The sequence below is a fragment of the Dipteris shenzhenensis genome, chromosome 25, assembly GCF_047967505.1.
Source record: "Dipteris shenzhenensis isolate YYH24624 ecotype China chromosome 25, Dip_SZ_1.0, whole genome shotgun sequence".
Lineage (NCBI taxonomy): Eukaryota > Viridiplantae > Streptophyta > Polypodiopsida > Gleicheniales > Dipteridaceae > Dipteris > Dipteris shenzhenensis.
The window spans coordinates 40,746,787-40,767,233 of record NC_141620.1 but is presented as its reverse complement, the minus strand read 5'-3'; positions in this window follow the sequence as shown (position 1 = coordinate 40,767,233).

Below are 20,447 nucleotides of genomic sequence, written 5' to 3'. Positions count from 1 at the left end.
TACCTTCTTTATAGCTATCAATAACTCTCCAACTGGTGGAGTATTGAAGTATGATGATAATGTGGGTAGCTTGTTGGCTGAGGAGATTAGACAAAAGTCTATGGATGGCAACAACCAGGATGCATCCTTAAATGTGCAAAGGGACAGATCACAATTCAGGGGGATGTCCCAAGAAAGAGGGAAGTCTCATAGCAAATCTAGGATACAAAACATTGAGTGTTACAAATGTGGCAAGAAGGGCCACATGAAAAAGGATTGCCACAATCTGAAAAGAAAGCAGAAGGATAAGAAAAAAAATTCAAATTGGGGTGCAAATAAGAAGGAAGAGAGTCCAAGGGAGGACAAAGGAAAAATGAAGATCAATGAAATTAATGCAGTCACTGATAATAGTGACGGTTCTACATTCATGTCTAGTCTACATGCAGACTTGTTTACCACTTCAAATGATTCATATTCCCAGGATTGGATTTTGAATTATGGTGCTTCATTCCATGTTACTCCCTGTAGGGCATGGTTCTCCACTTATGATAGTGGAAAGACAGGTTGTGTGCATCTTGGAAATAACTATGCATGTGACATAGTGGGAGCATGTGACATAGAGTTTTCTTTTGCAAATGGGTCTGCATTTGTTTTGAAAAGTGTGAGACATGTGCCTAAGCTGACCAAGAGTCTTATTTTAGTGGGTCACCTAGATGATGTTGGTTTTCAGACCACTTTTGGCTTTCAGAGTTGTAACTTTAGAAGGGCTCCATGGTTTTGGAAAGCCTAGGTGCCAAGTATGGGACATTTTATCCCTTACATGTATCAGGCGTTTTTTATCATGTTGTTGCAATAACCAAGCAATGAACTTCTTTGTGGTGTTGCAGGTTGGGGCACATGAGCTAGAATGGAATGAAACTCTTATGCCGTTTGGGTTGTATACAACATTTATGTTTTCTTGATTTTGAATTTTGTGAGCATTGTCTCTATGAGAAGCAGACTAAATCAACCCATAAAAAAAGGGGAAAGAAAGTGCTTAAAAGGCTTGATTTGGTTCATTCAGACATATGTGGTTCCATGCGTACATGATCATTAGGCCGGGATGAATACTATGTGACATTCATTGATGATGAAAATAGGAAAGTGTGGGATTATGCTATAGCTCAAAAAAGAGATATGTTCTAGTTATTTCAAAAATGGCTAGCTTTCGTTGAAAATTAGTTAGGTAGAATGTTTAAATGCATATGGACTGACAATGGTGGAGAGTATCTCTCTCATGACATTCAACATTTCTATGATACACTTGGGATTAAGAGGGATCTCACATCTCCTCATACTCCATAACAAAATCTAGTTGCAGAATAGATGAACCGCACCATTTAGGAAAGGTTGCAATGTATGCTTTCAAATGCAAGTCATTCTGATCATTTTGGGCTGAGCCAATGAAGACTGTAGTGCATGTGATCAATATATCACCTAGTAAGAGTTTGGATGGTGGTATTCTTGAAGAGGCTTGGAGTGGAAAGAAGCCCTCTTACTCTCAGTTGCATACATTTGGGTGTGAGACACATGCACATGTGCTAAAAGAGATTTAGAAGAAGCTAGATCGTAAGTCTAGGAAATGCATCTTTTTGGGTTATGGTAAAAGTGGAGAGATGGGCTATTATATCTGGGATCTAGAAGCAAAGAAGAGCATATGAAGTCATGATGTGGTCTTCAATGAGAATAAGATGCATAAGGCACCCATGAGGGATGTGGAAATGAGGATAATCACTTTTTAGGATGTGAATCCACCCAAATATGTTGATAGATAGCAAGCTGATGCACCAAATGTGCAAATGTGTAGGAAATGGTGCCACCAGGTACTACCATAGGTACACAATCAAGGGCAGATGATGCATCATCTATTTGTGGAAATGATGAGCCAAATGTGGCTGATATGCAGGTGGGAGAGCAAGTTGAAATGCCCTTGAGAAGATCATCTAGAGTTTCTATACCGCCTGAGAGATTTGTTCCAAGGGCAGACTATGTGATGCTTAGAGGGATGTGGAAATGAGGATAATCACTTCTTAGGATGTGAATCCACTTGAATATGTTGATAGACAACAAGCTGTCCATGCACCAAATGTGCAAGAAATGGTGCCACCAGATACTAGCACAGGTACACAATCAAGGCAGATGATGCATCATCTATTTGTGGAAATGATGAGCCAAATGTGGCTGATACGCAGGTGGGAGAGCAAGCTAAAATGCCCTTGAGAAGATCATCTAGAGTTTCTAGAGTATTTGAGAGATTTGTTCCAGAGGCAGACTATGTGATGCTTACTGATTGCGAGGAGCTTCTTGCTACAAAGAGGCTATGATGCACAAGGATCAGTGCAAGTGGGAGTATGCTATGAAAATCAAATATGAATTCACTCATGAAAAATAAGACTTGGGACTTGGTGTCTTTGCCACATGGAAAGAAAGTATTGCCATGTAAATGGGTCTACAAGATGAAGGTCACAGGTGATTATGTGCCTAAGTATAAGGCCTATTTGGTTGCTAAAGGGTTCAAACAAGAGAAGGGTGTGGACTTTGATGAGATCTTCTCTGCAGTTGTGAATATGACAACACTTATATGTGTACTTGGACTTGTGGTAGTAGAGGATATGGAGCTTATGCAAATGGATGTCAAGACAACTTTCTTGCATGGGGATTTGCATGAGGAAACTTGCATGGTACAGCTGAAAGGCTTTGAAGAAAAGGGAAAAGAGCATTTGGTTTGCAAGCTAAAAAAGAGTATGTATGGCCTTAAGCAAGTGCCTAGAGAATGGTATCAGAAGCTTGATGTTTTCATTTGGTCCCAAGGTTTTAGAAGAAGTGAGATGGATCACTACCTCTACACTAAAAGGACTAGGGATAATAGCCTGATGCTCCTAGCACTTTATGTGGATGATATGCTATTGGATAGCAAGAACACTTATGAGCTAGATGCATTGAAGGCCAAGTTTCATGAGGCCTTTGACATGCAGGATTTGGGACCTGTAGGTCATATTATATGTATGCGCATCACGTGTGACCGGAGTAGGAAACTCCTTTGGCTTTCACAGGAGGAGTATGTTACAAAAGCATTGCAGCATTTCAATATGAATGGGGGGAAGGCAGTAAGTACTCCATTGCCTCCATATGTGAAACTGAGTTAGGCGAATAGTCCCAAATTAGATGAGGAGAGGGCCATGATGACCAAGGTACCTTATGCATCAGTGGTTGGGAGTCTTATGTATGCTATGATAGCTCCTAGACTGGGCATTGTATTTGCAGTGGGAGTTGTTAGCTAGTATATGGCTATTCTAGGAAAAAGACATTGGGAGGTAGTTAAGTGCATCATGAGATACATGAAGGGTACCAAGAAGATGTGCATATTCTTTGGCAGAGAAGAGATGCGTGTACTTGGGTACATAGATTCAGACTATGCAGGGCATGTAGATAGCAGGAGATCCAATTCTAGTTATGTGTTCACCTTTGCAAGTGGTGCAGTGTCGTGGATGTCTCGTGCATAGAAGTGCATTGATTTATCTACCACAGAGGATGAGTATATTGTAGCAGCCACAAAGGGTTGCAAGGAGGCTATATGGCTTAATCAACTAGTGGGAGATTTGGGGATTCATACAAGTGTACCAACATTGCATAGTGATTCCATGAGTACTATTTTCCCATCACAGAATCTGGTCTTTCATGCAAAGACCAAACACATTGAGGTCAGGTACAATTTTATTAGGGAGGTACTTGAGGACAAGCGCATAGAGCTTGTCAAGGTTCATACAAATGATAACCCTGCAGATATGATGAGAAAGAGTCTACCTAGTTAGCGGTTTGAGTATTGTCGTGTATTGATGGGAATTGGATAGTGTGTCCATTGGTTGTTCTCTCTTAAAGGAACATTGGCCTTTGAGTGGGAGGTTGTGGGGGCTAAATGCCACTGTACCTTAATCCTGGTTATGTACAATACTTGAACACATATATATATGGATGACATAGAAGATTAAGCTATTCTACACCCACCAAAAATTGTGTGGCTCTCTCTTATGGCTCTTCCTCTCTCCCACCTTCTTCCGTTCCACTTCCGTTGTTGAGATCTCTCACATCCTTCATGTTCACTTCATCTATTAACTTGATGAATTTGGATAGAGAATAAAAATGTAGATTTTGAAGACTATGTGAGGAGCTATTAAAACCATGATAGAAGATTAGGAGAGGAAATATTGTGTGAGGAGCTCTCACATGTCAATTTCAAGACTGGGAAAGGGAAAATTATGTGACAAGCTCTCAGTCCGTACAAAGGGGGAGGAAATATTGAGTGATAAGTTGTCCGACAATGCAAAGATGGAGGAGCAAGATGACATGTTTTGGAGCTCGGTGTGTCTAAGGGGATCCATTGTGAGAGGGGCTATAAGTGGAAGGATGAGTGAAACAAAGAAATCTTGAGAGGTAATGGTGAAGGAAGTTTGAAATGACAAAACTGTTAAAGGATTCAAAAATGGACAATGAAATGGAATAGTGGAGTCTTAAGTAGAGTGAGGGTCACTAAGCTGGTTGGACCAAGTGAGAGCCACTACGATGGTGGCTTGAGGCCTACTTAGTAGCCACCACAAAGGTTGGCTAGGTAATTGGTGTCTTGACTTGGCACCTAAACCATCAAACCATACAACCATAAGTCTTGATGGTTCTAAATTTTGATTAATTGAATGTGCTCATGATTATTTGGATGGCACCACTAGGCTTGCATGTGATTAAGTAGAGTGCTATTAATTTACTAGCCTCTGTGATGGCCCATGATGTGCCTTGAATATTAAAGGTAACATCAAGATTGAACCTAGATTGAATTATATAAAAGACTATAAAAATTTATACTGCTACCAAGATTTATAACTAAAACATGTATATGTCCCTAATGGCTGAGTGGTTATCTTGTTGGATGTGATCACTTTTGTTCAACTTTTGTGTGATGATGCTAAGCAATGGCTAAGCTATTAACGTTGTCTCTTTTGTTTCAACTTTAATATAAATAATATTATTATCATAGTTGTTTTGCTAGTAGAGTCATTGTTGGTAGAGGTTGTAGTTGCTAAAAAAGCACTAAAATAGCTCGAAGCACCTATGCAGTGGTTGCACAAGGAGATTTATTTTCCTTAGTTTAGGACTAACTTTTAACCACTTGTCTTAAACTATTAATTACACTCTCATCACAGCATAACAACATGTTGTTCAAACCACCAAGCTAGTTTTAATCCTATCCAATGGCACGCTAAGCACATAAATTAAGCTAAATTTAGAAATGCAGTTGTCGATATGGCCCTTGAAGGGTCCCCTTTAGGTGAAGGACCATATAGAAATGCCACATATAGTGCTCAAATGTTTTGCATAGATTAGGCTTCATTAGCATTTTAAGCATCACATGTCTCCCAATTATTTTGAGAAAGCTTCAACATTAAGCCTAGGGACCTAGACTATTCAAGGCCTTATGAGATTTGGGAAGCTTAAGACTGCATAGTAAATCTTAGAATATTCAAGGCCTTAATGGATTTTGTGAAGCTTAAAACTATGCATCAAATTTAAGGATTGGCCACATATGGCCCTTGCCCCTCAAGATCAAATGATGTGAAATATATAAACAACAAAAAATTTACATTTTTCTATAGCTTATAAGTAACTGCAGCCACCACAAAAATAGCTCCAAGAACTAATGCAGTGGTTGATCCAAGCAAACATCATTACCTTATCAACATCATGGTTGCACATCTAGATTGTCAATGATTTTTGCAAGTCTAGCCTAGTGCAGTGGGGGTGTGTACATATTATGAGTGGTAACCCTTGTGCAGATTATCCGAGCAACACTCAATGGAGTTATACTTGTATGAATGTTTTTTTATGGAATATCTTTTTTTAAAAACCTCAATCGACAGTGCTCATATTAGCTGCATGCATGTACCAAGGTACAAAGAGCCAAAGACATATACCCTTGGTTTGAATGCTCTCATGATGCAATTGTGTGTATTATATTTGCACATTCATTGTATTTTCTATAAGCCTCAACATGCCAACAAAATTAGGACTAGCGGCATTGTTCACTTTTAAGTAGATATGCTTATTAATACCTCTCCTCAAGCTTGTGAGATTGCCAACAATTATTTTTTTTTAGTCTTTCTAAACTCAATAGAGGGACGGATATATATTTTAACAATCAAAGATGTAAACTATGAATTCAGAATTTGTAAACTACAAACTCTAAATTTAGAGTTCACAAACTACAAATTTATCTCTACATTAAGGTATGCGAATTTAGAATTTTAAAAGTGTAAATTCAAACCTAAAAATTACAACTTGCAATACATTTCCAAAACAACTATGACATGTTCATATTATTAGGTCAAAGAACATTAAAATCACATGATTCAGAAGCCATAATCTATCAATCCATAAGAAGTTAAGTTTGCATAAGAAGGTAATGGCTATCCATCCATAAGAAACCAAGTCTACATGAGATGATAATGAAAACATGAGAAATTAAGTTTTGCATCAATCCATAAAAAGCCAGGACATGCTCTCTAGACCTCATCAGCCAAGTCATCTATGTAGTCTAGATGTCCATGATGCCTCTCCACCAACTCATAATCGAATGTGCTATCTCCTGCCATTTGGGTAGCCACATCTTCTGCATAGCAAGGCAGAACACTAAGCCCAATTAGTCAATATCTAACCATGCTTTAATTATACACATAGATCAAATAAATTACTCACTAATCAAGAGGTGCATCAAAGTCATAGTCTAAGTATCCTGTGCAAATCTCTTTGTCATTTTCCACTACTGTGCATGGACGTCTTGAGTGAATTGCTACTTTCATCCCAGGTGCTGTACCTACACCAAGCTCAAGCACAGAGCCTCCAATCAGACACAACAACTCCATGAACATCAACATCATGGAGCTACTCTTCTCTAACCCACCACGCCACTGTCCACCCTTTCCCTCTTTTATGCACCGTACACTTGAAGGCAAGTAATGAGTGATGAAATAATTGTCCATGCACACCTTAAGGGATTGGGAAACTTTCTTTGCCCTATCAAGATAGTGATGTTCCTTCTTGCCAATCCTAGAGAACAATAGGATTTGAAAGGCGGTAATCTACATGAAACATAGATTGAAGAAGTTAATGGAGAATACTAAAATACGAACAAACAAGAACATGACAATCATGTAAATAGCCAAATGACATACCTTGACACCAAAGCCAACATTATCCGCAACATCAATGCAATCTCCCATCTCCACGATCCATCTACATGTACTAACTATAAGATACCAATAGATGAATGCAATTCACATAAACAGACATTATCAACTATGATAAATTGCTCACCTACAAGAAACCTCTAGTCTCATTTGTCTTGCCAAACACTGGATGGACAAAAATAGTAGAGCCTAACCCACCTTCACAGCCACACTCATCCACGTTCAAAACACCCGAACAACACTATCACAAGGCAAAAGGCATCCATTCAACATCATTGTCTCTACACATACCTTCTGATACAACTCCCACTCTGGCCACACTTCTCCGGAAGCCAAACAACTCTTTAAAAAAACCAGTGGACTACACAGCCCAACACAAGCTCCTACTGACTGAGATCAAGCTCAAAAAATACATAGAAGACCCATGAAACATAAATATAACTCCAGAAAATGATGCTCATGTCTCCCCCGACAACATCCATGAAGAACAACAATCTTGGATCTCTTTGACTTCAAGTCTATCATCAGCCTCATAAACTCAAAGCCATCACCCCTCTTCTATGCCATCAAACACCACAATTCTACAAGAGAACCCACAACGAGAGCAACATAACAGTCAACAAACTTCACATAGGTACCACATATCAGATCCAATGATCAAGAATGGCAACAATCACAAGGGCTCTTTCTTCTTCTTCACGTGATCATCCAAGCACCGCAGATCCTTTCTACTCACATTGTATACCCTCCATCATCTCATGCAACTGACGACCAACTGCTTTGTCGCCTCCCATAGCTAGTCCTACAGCATTCTAGAGCTCCCGGAGCTCTCGACCCTCTTTCCAAGGTCTCTCAACCTCCACAATAGAGACGCCATGCCTTTGTTCAGAAAGTCACGACCAACAAGAGCCACACTCCTTCACACAGTGATCATGGCCTCACAGCTTCCCTACTCCTCATGGAGTGCACGCCTTCCTCTCTCTCAAGTCTTCACGGTCCGCTGTAGAGAGATCCCCCCCGCCAAGTCCCGAAAACTCCCAATGGGAGCAATTGATGACCCTTTCAGCAATTGCATCCCCATAGTATGACCCAACGTAGGGTGTTTTCAATCAAACTCTCGTGTCTTATTACCTCGACAAGCCTATGGCTGGTTTGCAATTTATCGAGATACCCTCAGACACTTCGGTAAGTGCAAACACGAAGCACCGCACCTCAGACAATGGGTGGTGGAATGAATCATCTGCTTGATCTTTCTCGCAGCACAGGCTTGTAGTTGCACGGCATCACAGCCCACGCCACTGCTTTGAACTTGCTCAGAGATGACTTCAACCTGTTCGACGACGTCTGCTCTCTTGTGAACTTGTAGCTATTCAAATAGAACTGCCTGTTTATGTAGTTTTGATATCCTGGCCCGTAATAGAGATCACCGTCGTCCCCATCATTCCAACCATAGTATAATTCTGCGCAGTCCTGGACCTCCTTTGCAGCCCTCCCATTGTGCCTTTCCTACCAAGCTTTTTCCAGAGAACCGCCCCTCTGAAAGACCTCCAAGCTTGTAGTAGTGACACCTCTCTTTAGACCCTGCAGTCTGTAATCGCATCCTCACTGCAGCCACTCTCCCTTGCTTTAAAACTCACGTATCTTCTCGGCATAGTTGAGATGCTTCGCCCTTTCAAAAACGTTCCAGTAACAGAAGACGACCTCCTCTTCACTACGATATATGCTCATAGCTTCTCTACTGCTCATAGAGCACCCGCATCGCGATGTTCCTCCAGCTTTCCAAGCTCTCTCTCTCTCCAGAGGAGCTCCTCCTGCTCACAGCGCAATCCCCCCTTTCAGAAGCTCTCCGCCCACACACCCATCCTCCGTTGAATCCTCGTCCCTCTTCATCGTTGCCATCCTCGCGAGCTCATGACCAGAAGCTTCCTTCATCACGTAGCCACGTGCATGCATGCTCCTTTCCAAATCAATTTGGCCACCTTAGCTTTATTTGCCACCTCATCAGTGACATTTTACCACTCTCAAGACATTTCCCCCAAATCACACACCAAGGCACTTAAGCACATATTCATTGACTATGTGCACACAATTGCATGCCACCAGTCATTTAGCATTTGATTGCCCACTGACCATCCACATATGATGAACACCATCCCGTCCTTGGATACCATGAAGTGCTCGAAAGTTGCTCACACAAAATTTGATTGAACGCCAGCAAGCACACACACAGGTTGAACATCACACATGTACATATGTTCAGACGAGTTTGGGGTTTTCAAAAATCTTCACACACCTTTAGCAACCCCTACTCTTCTGCTGTGACATTCATGTCCAGCAGCTAAAGAAAAACATTAGCAAACCACTTGGATCAAAAACAAAGCAAGCTTGTGCTCTATGCCTCTGCTTTTCTCCTCCCGGATCAAAAGGATAACTTTGAACCCTCCACTGCCAGATATGCATAATCCACCATCCTCCTGGATCAAAAGGCATCAACAACACACCAATTTGATGTAGCCACCAGCTCCTTCCATATATCCACTTCCTCATTAAGCCTCCAGGATCGCATATCTTATCCTGCCAAGATATTACACAACTCCACTGGCTATCAGCCGTCACACTTATATCATGAGTCTTGCCCATCTTCACATGAGCTACATCTTTTGAGGTCACAACCTCACACACAAATCTCACGGGCACAACCAGCTCATAATCTGTGATTAGGGACTTCTCAGCATACCCTATTGCCTCAACCTTCGAAGCTGCAAAACTCAACCCATCACATGAATTATCAAGATCACTCAGGAGCAAACAAACATCTCTTCCACCTGAAGAATGCTCAAACATACCAGCATACTCTTTCTTGTCATTGCCAACCACACATGCAAAATCCATGAGGGTATCATTAAGTAAAGCATCCAGCTGATCATCAATCACACTATCACTGCTATCCTTCTCAACATGCATACTGGTGTTTTCATTCTCTTTTGAAGAGATCAATGCTAACATATCATTCAGTGCATCATCAAGAACACAATCCATCTCATCCTCTGAATCACCATCATCTTGTAAACACTGAATCTTAACCTCATCATACTCATCACAATTTGCATGCACACAATCAACACTTGCTGTCTGTAGGTCTTTTACTTTATCAGTAATAGCCACATCAGCTTCATCACTGTCACACATGATTGAGCTCTCATCTTCACTACTAATTTCACCTCTTTCTTCCTCACTTGTTGAACCTGAAATCTCATCTTCTTCGATATGCACAATCACAGTGTCAACCACAAACTGATTGCATTCAGCCATCATAGGCATATCATCACCACTCAACACTGGAGCATGATCATCATCTACACACATAGACTTATCCTTAGCTGCCTTTAATGGGCTCTCAACATTTCTGCCATCTATGGTAGCAACCCCTTCTCTCGGGCTCTCTTCTACCACCTCGCACAGATCTTGCTGAGCAACACCCTCTTCCATAGCAAGTGACAAGCCTCCACTCATAAGTGTAATGATATCCAGCTCCCTTACATCATCAGGTTCCTTCAACAGTGAAGACAACTGACTCTCTTCCTCTGATGAGATGCTCTCTTTCTCTGTCTCACTCAAAAAATCTCTCTCTTCATCTGTGACTGTCTCCTCAAGTTTCTCTTCCAATTCCAGTCGACAGCTCATCACATAATCTGGTACTCTCCTTGCATCAGGTGAACTTCCTTCTCCTCCATCCATAGCAACTCTCCTGTTTTTTTGACCTCTGCTTCTTCCTGCAATCTCCATCCAGCTGAGTGTTTTCATTAGCTCCACAGCTTCATGCAAATCCCTTCTCAGGGAATCATCCTGCACAGGAACAGACACCGGCTCTCTCTCTGCATATGCCTTGATCATTTCTGGCCTATTGACCAGGGCTTTAGGCTCCTCTTGCATACCAAGCTGCTTCAATCTCTTGACCTTCCATTCTTTCTCTCTAGCCACTCTGACTGCATCCTCAAAACTATCAATATTCTTTAGCTCCACCTTCAGACGGAGTGAAGGTTCTAGACCAGCCACAAACCGGTCTCTCTTTATCATCTGCGGGGGTATTTCAGGAATCAAAGCCTCACACCATAGACTCCACAGTCTACTAAACTCTATCAAATACTGATCCACATCCTGATTATCCTTTTGCTGAATTTTGCACAACTCCTTCCATACTTCATTAGGGCTCTTGGATTGTGCAAACCGTGCAAGAAAAGCTGCTCTCACCACTGTATACTCCGGACTTTGATGCTGAGGATGAGTAGTCCTGAAGGTAGTCATTTGAGTCTGCAACCATGCTTTTGCATCTCCCTGCAAACAATAATTCAAGATCTGAAACAGAATCTGAGGGGTTGCCCTATCCTTCATAAGTTCTGTGAATTCCATCTTTTCCAAGAATCTCACTGCATCCTCATATGGCATCCCCCAAAACTCTGGAAAGTCCTCTGCCATCCTCACAATCTTTCAACTGTCACACACCCTGGCTTTCTCAACCACAACAAAACTGGAAGGCAACAAAATAAACACACTACTGAAGAAGCTCACTCTACATCCGAAGAGCATTCTTTTTCCTGCGGGCAAGCACTTTCAAAGCTCTCTGCACTCTAGCTCGGAGTCGGATCACACGTAGCTGGACTTCAATACATCTGTCCTTCCTGTGACCACATTTTCCACACCACTCACACTGTATCACTCTCATGTGTGGATTTCTCCCCATTGCTTGCAACACATCTCAGAACACCTGCTCCTCCAATCTTGTAAACTGAAGTGAACTCCTCCGTGGAGGCACCAAAACGTGGATGGACAAAAATAGTAGAGCCTAACCCACCTTCACAGCCACACTCATCCACGTTCAAAACACCCGAACAACACTATCACAAGGCAAAAGGCATCCATTCAACATCATTGTCTCTACACATACCTTCTGATACAACTCACACTCTGGCCACACTTCTCCGGAAGCCAAACAACTCTTTAAAAAAACCAGTGGACTACACAGCCCAACACAAGCTCCTACTGACTGAGATCAAGCTCAGAAAATACATAGAAGACCCATGAAACATAAATATAACTCCAGAAAATGATGCTCATGTCTCCCCCGACAACATCCATGAAGAACAACAATCTTGGATCTCTTTGACTTCAAGTCTATCATCAGCCTCATAAACTCAAAGCCATCACCCCTCTTCTATGCCATCAAACACCACAATTCTACAAGAGAACCCACAACGAGAGCAACATAACAGTCAACAAACTTCACATAGGTACCACATATCAGATCCAATGATCAAGAATGGCAACAATCACAAGGGCTCTTTCTTCTTCTTCACGTGATCATCCAAGCACTGCAGATCCTTTCTACTCACATTGTATACCCTCCATCATCTCATGCAACTGACGACCAACTGCTTTGTCGCCTCCCATAGCTAGTCCTACAGCATTCTAGAGCTCCCGGAGCTCTCGACCCTCTTTCCAAGGTCTCTCAACCTCCACAATAGAGACGCCATGCCTTTGTTCAGAAAGTCACGACCAACAAGAGCCACACTCCTTCACACAGTGATCATGGCCTCACAGCTTCCCTACTCCTCATGGAGTGCACGCCTTCCTCTCTCTCAAGTCTTCACCGTCCGCTGTAGACAGATCCCCCCCGCCAAGTCCCGAAAACTCCCAATGGGAGCAATTGATGACCCTTTCAGCAATTGCATCCCCATAGTATGACCCAACGTAGGGTGTTTTCAATCAAACTCTCGTGTCTTATTACCTCGACAAGCCTATGGCTGGTTTGCAATTTATCGAGATACCCTCAGACACTTCGGTAAGTGCAAACACGAAGCACCGCACCTCAGACAATGGGTGGTGGAATGAATCATCTGCTTGATCTTTCTCGCAGCACAGGCTTGTAGTTGCACGGCATCACAGCCCACGCCACTGCTTTGAACTTGCTCAGAGATGACTTCAACCTGTTCGACGACGTCTGCTCTCTTGTGAACTTGTAGCTATTCAAATAGAACTGCCTGTTTATGTAGTTTTGATATCCTGGCCCATAATAGAGATCACCGTCGTCCCCATCATTCCAACCATAGTATAATTCTGCGCAGTCCTGGACCTCCTTTGCAGCCCTCCCGTTGTGCCTTTCCTACCAAGCTTTTTCCAGAGAACCGCCCCTCTGAAAGACCTCCAAGCTTGTAGTAGTGACACCTCTCTTTAGACCCTGCAGTCTGTAATCGCATCCTCACTGCAGCCACTCTCCCTTGCTTTAAAACTCACGTATCTTCTCGGCATAGTTGAGATGCTTCGCCCTTTCAAAAACGTTCCAGTAAGAGAAGACGACCTCCTCTTCACTACGATATATGCTCATAGCTTCTCTACTACTCATAGAGCACCCGCATCGCGATGTTCCTCCAGCTTTCCAAGCTCTCTCTCTCTCCAGAGGAGCTCCTCCTGCTCACAGCGCAATCCCCCCTTTCAGAAGCTCTCCGCCCACACACCCATCCTCCGTTGAATCCTCGTCCCTCTTCATCGATGCCATCCTCGCGAGCTCATGACCAGAAGCTTCCTTCATCACGTAGCCACGTGCATGCATGCTCCTTTCCAAATCAATTTGGCCACCTTAGCTTTATTTGCCACCTCATCAGTGACATTTTACCACTCTCAAGACATTTCCCCCAAATCACACACCAAGGCACTTAAGCACATATTCATTGACTATGTGCACACAATTGCATGCCACCAGTCATTTAGCATTTGATTGCCCACTGACCATCCACATATGATGAACACCATCCCGTCCCTGGATACCATGAAGTGCTCAAAAGTTGCTCACACAAAATCTGATTGAACGCCAGCAAGCACACACACAGGTTGAACATCACACATGTACATATGTTCAGACGAGTTTGGGGTTTTCAAAAATCTTCACACAATGCTCAACGAATGAAGTGGATAGAGGTGAACACATCACCAATGTCCATCCATAATCACCCATCACAAATGAAGCAATAGCAAGTGAGCATGAGATATGCTCCTCGTTTAGAATGTTCCATCCAGGGATTCCACCCTTGATTCCACTCACTATAGATCCTGTAGGAAGTTCAATCAAGCAAAAATCCACACTCCATGCAGCATTTTTTCCATTGCATGACTTCTTCATGCCACCAAGTTCATGGTAAAAATTTCTTATGATTTGAAAAGCCCCATCATACTTGTATTGCTTAACTTCTTTTCCAAGTGATACATAATCATACTCCCAAACTTTGTAGTTTTCTTGTGAGATACGAGTTGCAAATGATGAGAAAGTGGACAAAGGAACATAAACCATATCCGTATTACACACTTTCTTGCTAAGAAGAGACTCCTCCTTTCGTGAATCATTGTCTACAATAACAAAGGACCCTAAATTAAATTTGTAGGAAGCTTCTAATCACTTTGAAACATGAAAGAAAGAGTTATAAGAAAATAGACATGTGTTAGAAGTGCCCGTTGGTTTAGGTCTTCCACCTCGTTTGTTATTTGGAGTCACATGACTTACCTTTTGCTTTTCTACTATTGCTTTTTTCTCCTCTTCAAGCCTCTTCTTTTGTGCCTCATCCATGTTGCCCGACGAACCCGAGTTTGACTTGCACTCACCTTTTAAATGGCGATCATAAGTTTCCTTCTCTTCCTCAATACATGTTCCAGCCTTCATCTCGATCCACCAAGGGCAGTGCTTCCTTTCCCACTCTGTAAGCAATATATGGCCATCCTTATGCTTATTCTCTCTAAAAATATGAGAGGTGTACATGCAATAAGTAGTAGGTGCAAGCATAGTCCAAGCCTTGCAAATGGATGGTACCACCTTAAGACTCTTATTTGCAGCCAAATAATGGAGATACCTAAATGATTTTTAGGATAATATAAGAGAATGCAAGGTAATACAAAGATATCTTTCCATTGAAAACGAAAGCCAAAACGCACCTATAAACCAATCGTCTATTAGCATTTGTAAGGTCAACTTGCTTGGATGGAACAGCAGCAACTATCATCAATGAAGCAAAAGGCTCAAAGAAAAAAGGCATGTGTCTCACTATAATGCCATCAAAGTATTCTAGAATAGAAGGACTGTCTGGAAGTGTCGCTGCACCCTCAATGCTTGATGATTTCATCACTTGGTCAAGCAATCGCCCAGCATTTATCAACACATGGTCCATCCATACTTCTTTTGCAAGCCAAGGTATGAAGCCATGGTCAGTCATAGGCATCCCATAACTCTCCTTTAGATTGTCATCTGCACCGAGAAGAGAAAGAATAGATAGTTGCTTTGCCTTGGAACAGGTTGCAATTGATACTTGGTAAAGCTTCTCCAAAGTGATCTTCATTGATGTATCCTCAAATGGTAAATTCCAAAGGATATTAAACCACTCCTTGCCGTGGGAAGGATTGACTATTGGAAGCATCTGCCAAATAGTAAAGTTTTAGAAGAGACTTTGATACATACAACAAACCATATATTAAGGTTTTCAAAGTACAAACTAAAAATTTGCAAGTTGTAACTATAGATTTATAATTTTCAAATCATATATTATGGTTTATGAGTTGTAAAATTATAATTTTCAAACTATAAATTCAAATTTTCAAACTATAAATTCAAATATCTGAGATATAAAACATAGAATTTTGTGGACTACAAATTCAAATTTGTGATCTATAAATACAAAATTTGGTAAATTGAAAACTTACCCGTGTAATTTTTCTTTGATATGTTGCTCCCATAGTATTTTTAATCTCATGAATCTTAGACTCTCTCTCATCCTTTGGCATGAAAGAATGCAATTTCTTGCATTGAGCCTCAAAGTCTGATTTCCATTTCCCCTTTTAACATAAATATATAATCTCATCATAATGTTATTGGCACACAAAGCAAAGTCATAAAGAAAGAAAATATATAAACTAAAGAACTAATACTTATAGAAAATACCATCCTCCCAAGAATAGTTTGGGTGAGGGGATACCACACCCTTCGTCCACTTCCAACCTTTTTCTGTCTTGCCAACTCAATAGCTTTTTTCTCCTCCTCACTAAAATCCTAAGTAAAATATTGAGCATCACAAGATACGAGTGTGCTTGTGTGGTACAAATAATCCTTGAGAATAGTAACAACTATTGCATCTGCAACCATTGATTTAAATGGATCAAAATTGGTTTCATTTACAAGCACTTACCATCTCAAGGATTATACAAATAATCCAACCCTCTTGCTCAATATAGTGAACATAAACAACAAGGCTTACAAGTTAAATCTTTGTAGAGCAGCAACAAGCTTAAGCTCATCCTTTGCTTCGGGTTCAATAATTTAAGCTTGCACTCTAATGTGTCTAGACTTGATATTTGTGTAAAGCTCTTCTATGCTTTCCATCCAAGATGCCATACGATGATTTCCTTCCCACACGAAGAACATTTTGTTTGATAGAAAGCTCCATGGTGTGCCAATTATCTCTGATTCAATCTCATCATTAACTAAGCTCCAATTCTTGTCCCAACATTCTCTTGTGACATCATCAACATCCTTGGAAGACCCATCAGGCATTTTGATAGATAGAATAAAAGACCCTTTTGTCGGAATGTATCCCTCTGTTTCAAATGCTCTTTTCAAACTGGTCAAATCATTCCTAATTTGACGCATAACTGGGTTTATGAGACGACACAAGGGAATTCGAGGAGGTGGAATTTCTTTAGTTACTGTAAGAAGCTCTAAAATATCTGCACCTGATGGTCTCTCAACACACTCTGGAATTATATCCTCCACATCATCTTTAACTTCTACTTTGTTGGATGGATCATCTATAGTTTTATCCTTTTCCGTAGGATCCTCAATATCATTTTCAATGTCAACTTGCTCAAGCTCCTTCAGTTCATTCTTGACCTCTGACTCTTGCTTCTTCCTTTTGCCACCTTTCCTTGTGATAGGACTAGACACATCACGTTTCTTTCTCTACATGTTTGAAGAACTCAATTACAAGATTTGCAAAAATGCAAAGGTGAAATGCAACTAGAAAAAGAAAAAGAAACCAAACTTATTGGAGGCATGTGTTGCACAACTTTCAATAAGCTCACCTACATAAGAAGAAAAACAAATAAATGACATAGTGAAACCATCTTTGAAATGATTAAATGAAAAATGATAGAGTGAAACCATCTTTCAAATGATTAAATAAAAATGCCATTCATAGTTTTGCCAATGGAAACATTTTTTAAATGATTGAAAAAAATGGAGTTCCTCAATACATTATTCTGATAACAGAGTGCGTTAAGAATAAACATTTCGTGTTATGGGTGAGGCTCCCTTCAACTATAACTAGCAGTGTGTGGAGAAGGCAAGATCATATTTTCGCTGGCGAAACCATATCTAGAGGTATGAACCGATAGCTATTACATGTGTGATCCACAAGATTTTGAAGAAGTTTGCACTACATAATAACTACGCTCTGGCTCTCGGTAGGCCTAAAAGGAACTAGGCAAGGGGGGGAGGAGCTAGAGAAACGAAACAGCAAAGGGGGCACGAAAGATTGGATAGGAGGCATAGGGCAAAAGGCTTAGAATATAGTTTCATCGCTGGCAAAACCATATCACTATAGGAGTGAGAGTCATTTTTGTGTTTACAATCTGTGTCTTCAAACCACCGCATCTCCGCAACAGACGAAACAAAGACCTATTATGCATCGCCCATATACGACCTTCGCACATTCATCTCAAGCCAGCCCGTCATGGTTGCACCCCAAATTGGTCTTGCAAATGCCATCGGCAATATCACTTTGGCTCTTTGAAATCTTGCGACAGGATGCCGGTCATCAAGATTCATTGCTCCCATTCAATCAATGTCTCCTCAAGGATAGTCATCGTTGATGCCCTCCTTACGATCCTCATTGTTGCTACATGCTACCGCTGATTGACCGTTGTCGCCATTGTACACTGGCCACAATATCTCCACGGTCATCAACAAGGGCCTGCTTCAGTAACACCTTGCAAAAAAACTATTGGTACCTTTTGCCCGTTGTGATTTGCCATCCTCGTTTGAGCTTCGATAGCCTCCAGCTGTACTAGCATGCAGCACAAATTCATTTCATGTTGCATTCCACCAATAGGATTGTGACCTTTTTCTCGTTGTGATTTGCCATCCTCATTTGAGCTTCGATAGCCTCCAGCTGTACTAGCATGCAGCACTATAGGAGTGAGCGGAGGCAGAGAAAAGAAGGCTCCAAACTAGTTTCACCAGTGAAACTAGTTTCGAGGTATATGATTCCAGGCACAAGGCCTGGAGGAACGCATGGGTAGAGAACGTCCCACCTGGGTTCGGTGATTTCGGGTTCATTACTATGGTCTTCTTCTCGAGGGCAAAGTTCTACGTGCTCATGTATGGAAGCGGGATGTGTGTTTCGACGACAGGACGATGAGCTAGAGATGGAACTTTGTGGTGTAAAATGCTTTTGTGTTTTACGATGAACTTTGTGGGGATGGAACACGAAATGCGACGACGAACTTTGTCGTGAGGTTCTACTAGTAGAACAGAAATGCGATGCAACTTCACTATGAATTAATGGGGTTTCTATTTTTTAATCTGCGTCTTCCATCTACAAAAGCCCATCTGAATATGATTAGCCCATCTGCGATGCAGTATGGGTCCAAGTTCACAGTAAACTTATGAAATCTATCCGATTACTAAATTGACAAGTTAAGCAAACCTCAAATAAAGGCTCTGAACAGTGCTGGGCAAAATCCCTTGATGCTTTTATTTTCAAACTGGTTTGTATGGTTGCTCACGGTTCAAATGTTAGCCGATTTGTTTAGTTGCTCCAGTTCTCTCGCTCTGGCTAAGTCCACTCTCTTTTTTCTCGTCATTCGGGCAACGTATTCCAACGATCCTAATGACCTGCAGCGACAAGCATGTGCTCTCATTTCATATACCCATAGCATAATCTTCTATATGCTCATGCAATGGACCTGTAAGGGTGCATCATGATGAAGTGGTGTAAGGACGAGGAGCAAGAGATGTGAAATCGGGGGAAGGCAAGGGATGTGAAATCCTAACACCGCAATGGACGAAAAGCATTTGGTGAGGTGTCCACTATGAGGACCAGGAGATGGAGTCACCAATGGAACACGAAAAGCATTTGGTGAGGTGTCCACTAGGAGATAGAGTTGCCAGAAGATGGAAAGAGTTGGAGAACTAACAGAAGGTGGAATCTGAGCCATCAATGGAACATAGAGAATCCGAGGGATCCGAGGGATTTCTACATTTCCTGCAACCTACACCCACAATCTCTACACATACCAGCGTGAAATAACTCTATATACTCTCAAAGCTATGGTGTTGTGCACTCAGTGTGTAAGGGCACACAGAAAGCTTGCTTGCAAACTAACTACTATTGCTCTAAAAGATTCGACCATGAGCATACAAGTACGGGAAGAGCTAAAGCACTTGTAAGCAAACACATGCAAATTCATTGTGATCATGTGTGAATGATAATGGCATGCTATATTTTTACTCGCCCTTCAACGACTGTAAAGTGGGCTTCCTTGGCAAAAAGTCTAGAGATAGCCAAGCAATCTAGTGTACCTTATGTCATCAGGCAAATAACACTTACTCAATCTGCAAAAAAGGATAGCTACAATGGCTTCTTGAAATTCAAAAATTTGGAACAGAAAGCCAAAATATAATGCAAGGACTATTATTGCGATCGATTCACTCAGTCGCTAGAGAGTGGTTTCGACAAAGTTGAAGGGATTCTTATCTGAATTTCATGCAGCGAATTAGTCCCCATGACAGGATTTCGCATTTGCCCAAACATAAATCAATGTCAAAATCAAAGAGCAAATGTTCCGCGATTCTAATGAGACAGTGCAGTGTTCGATAAATTCCCGAAATCGTCAAACAACTGAACTTCAAAAGATTCTAACATAAGATCATTCTACATTACAAGGACCTTGGATCTCTACATTTCTTGCAACCTACATCCATAGTTTTATATCCCCAACAGTTTTATATCCAACAAATCCTGCTACTTATATCATTAACATTTTCTCTCACTTGTCTTGCTATATAGCATTTGAAGGCAGACATGCAATATCCTCCTCAGACAAAGACATTCCTACTTTTCCTTGGTAGTGAGACTAGTTTCGCTAGCATGAAGACATTCACAC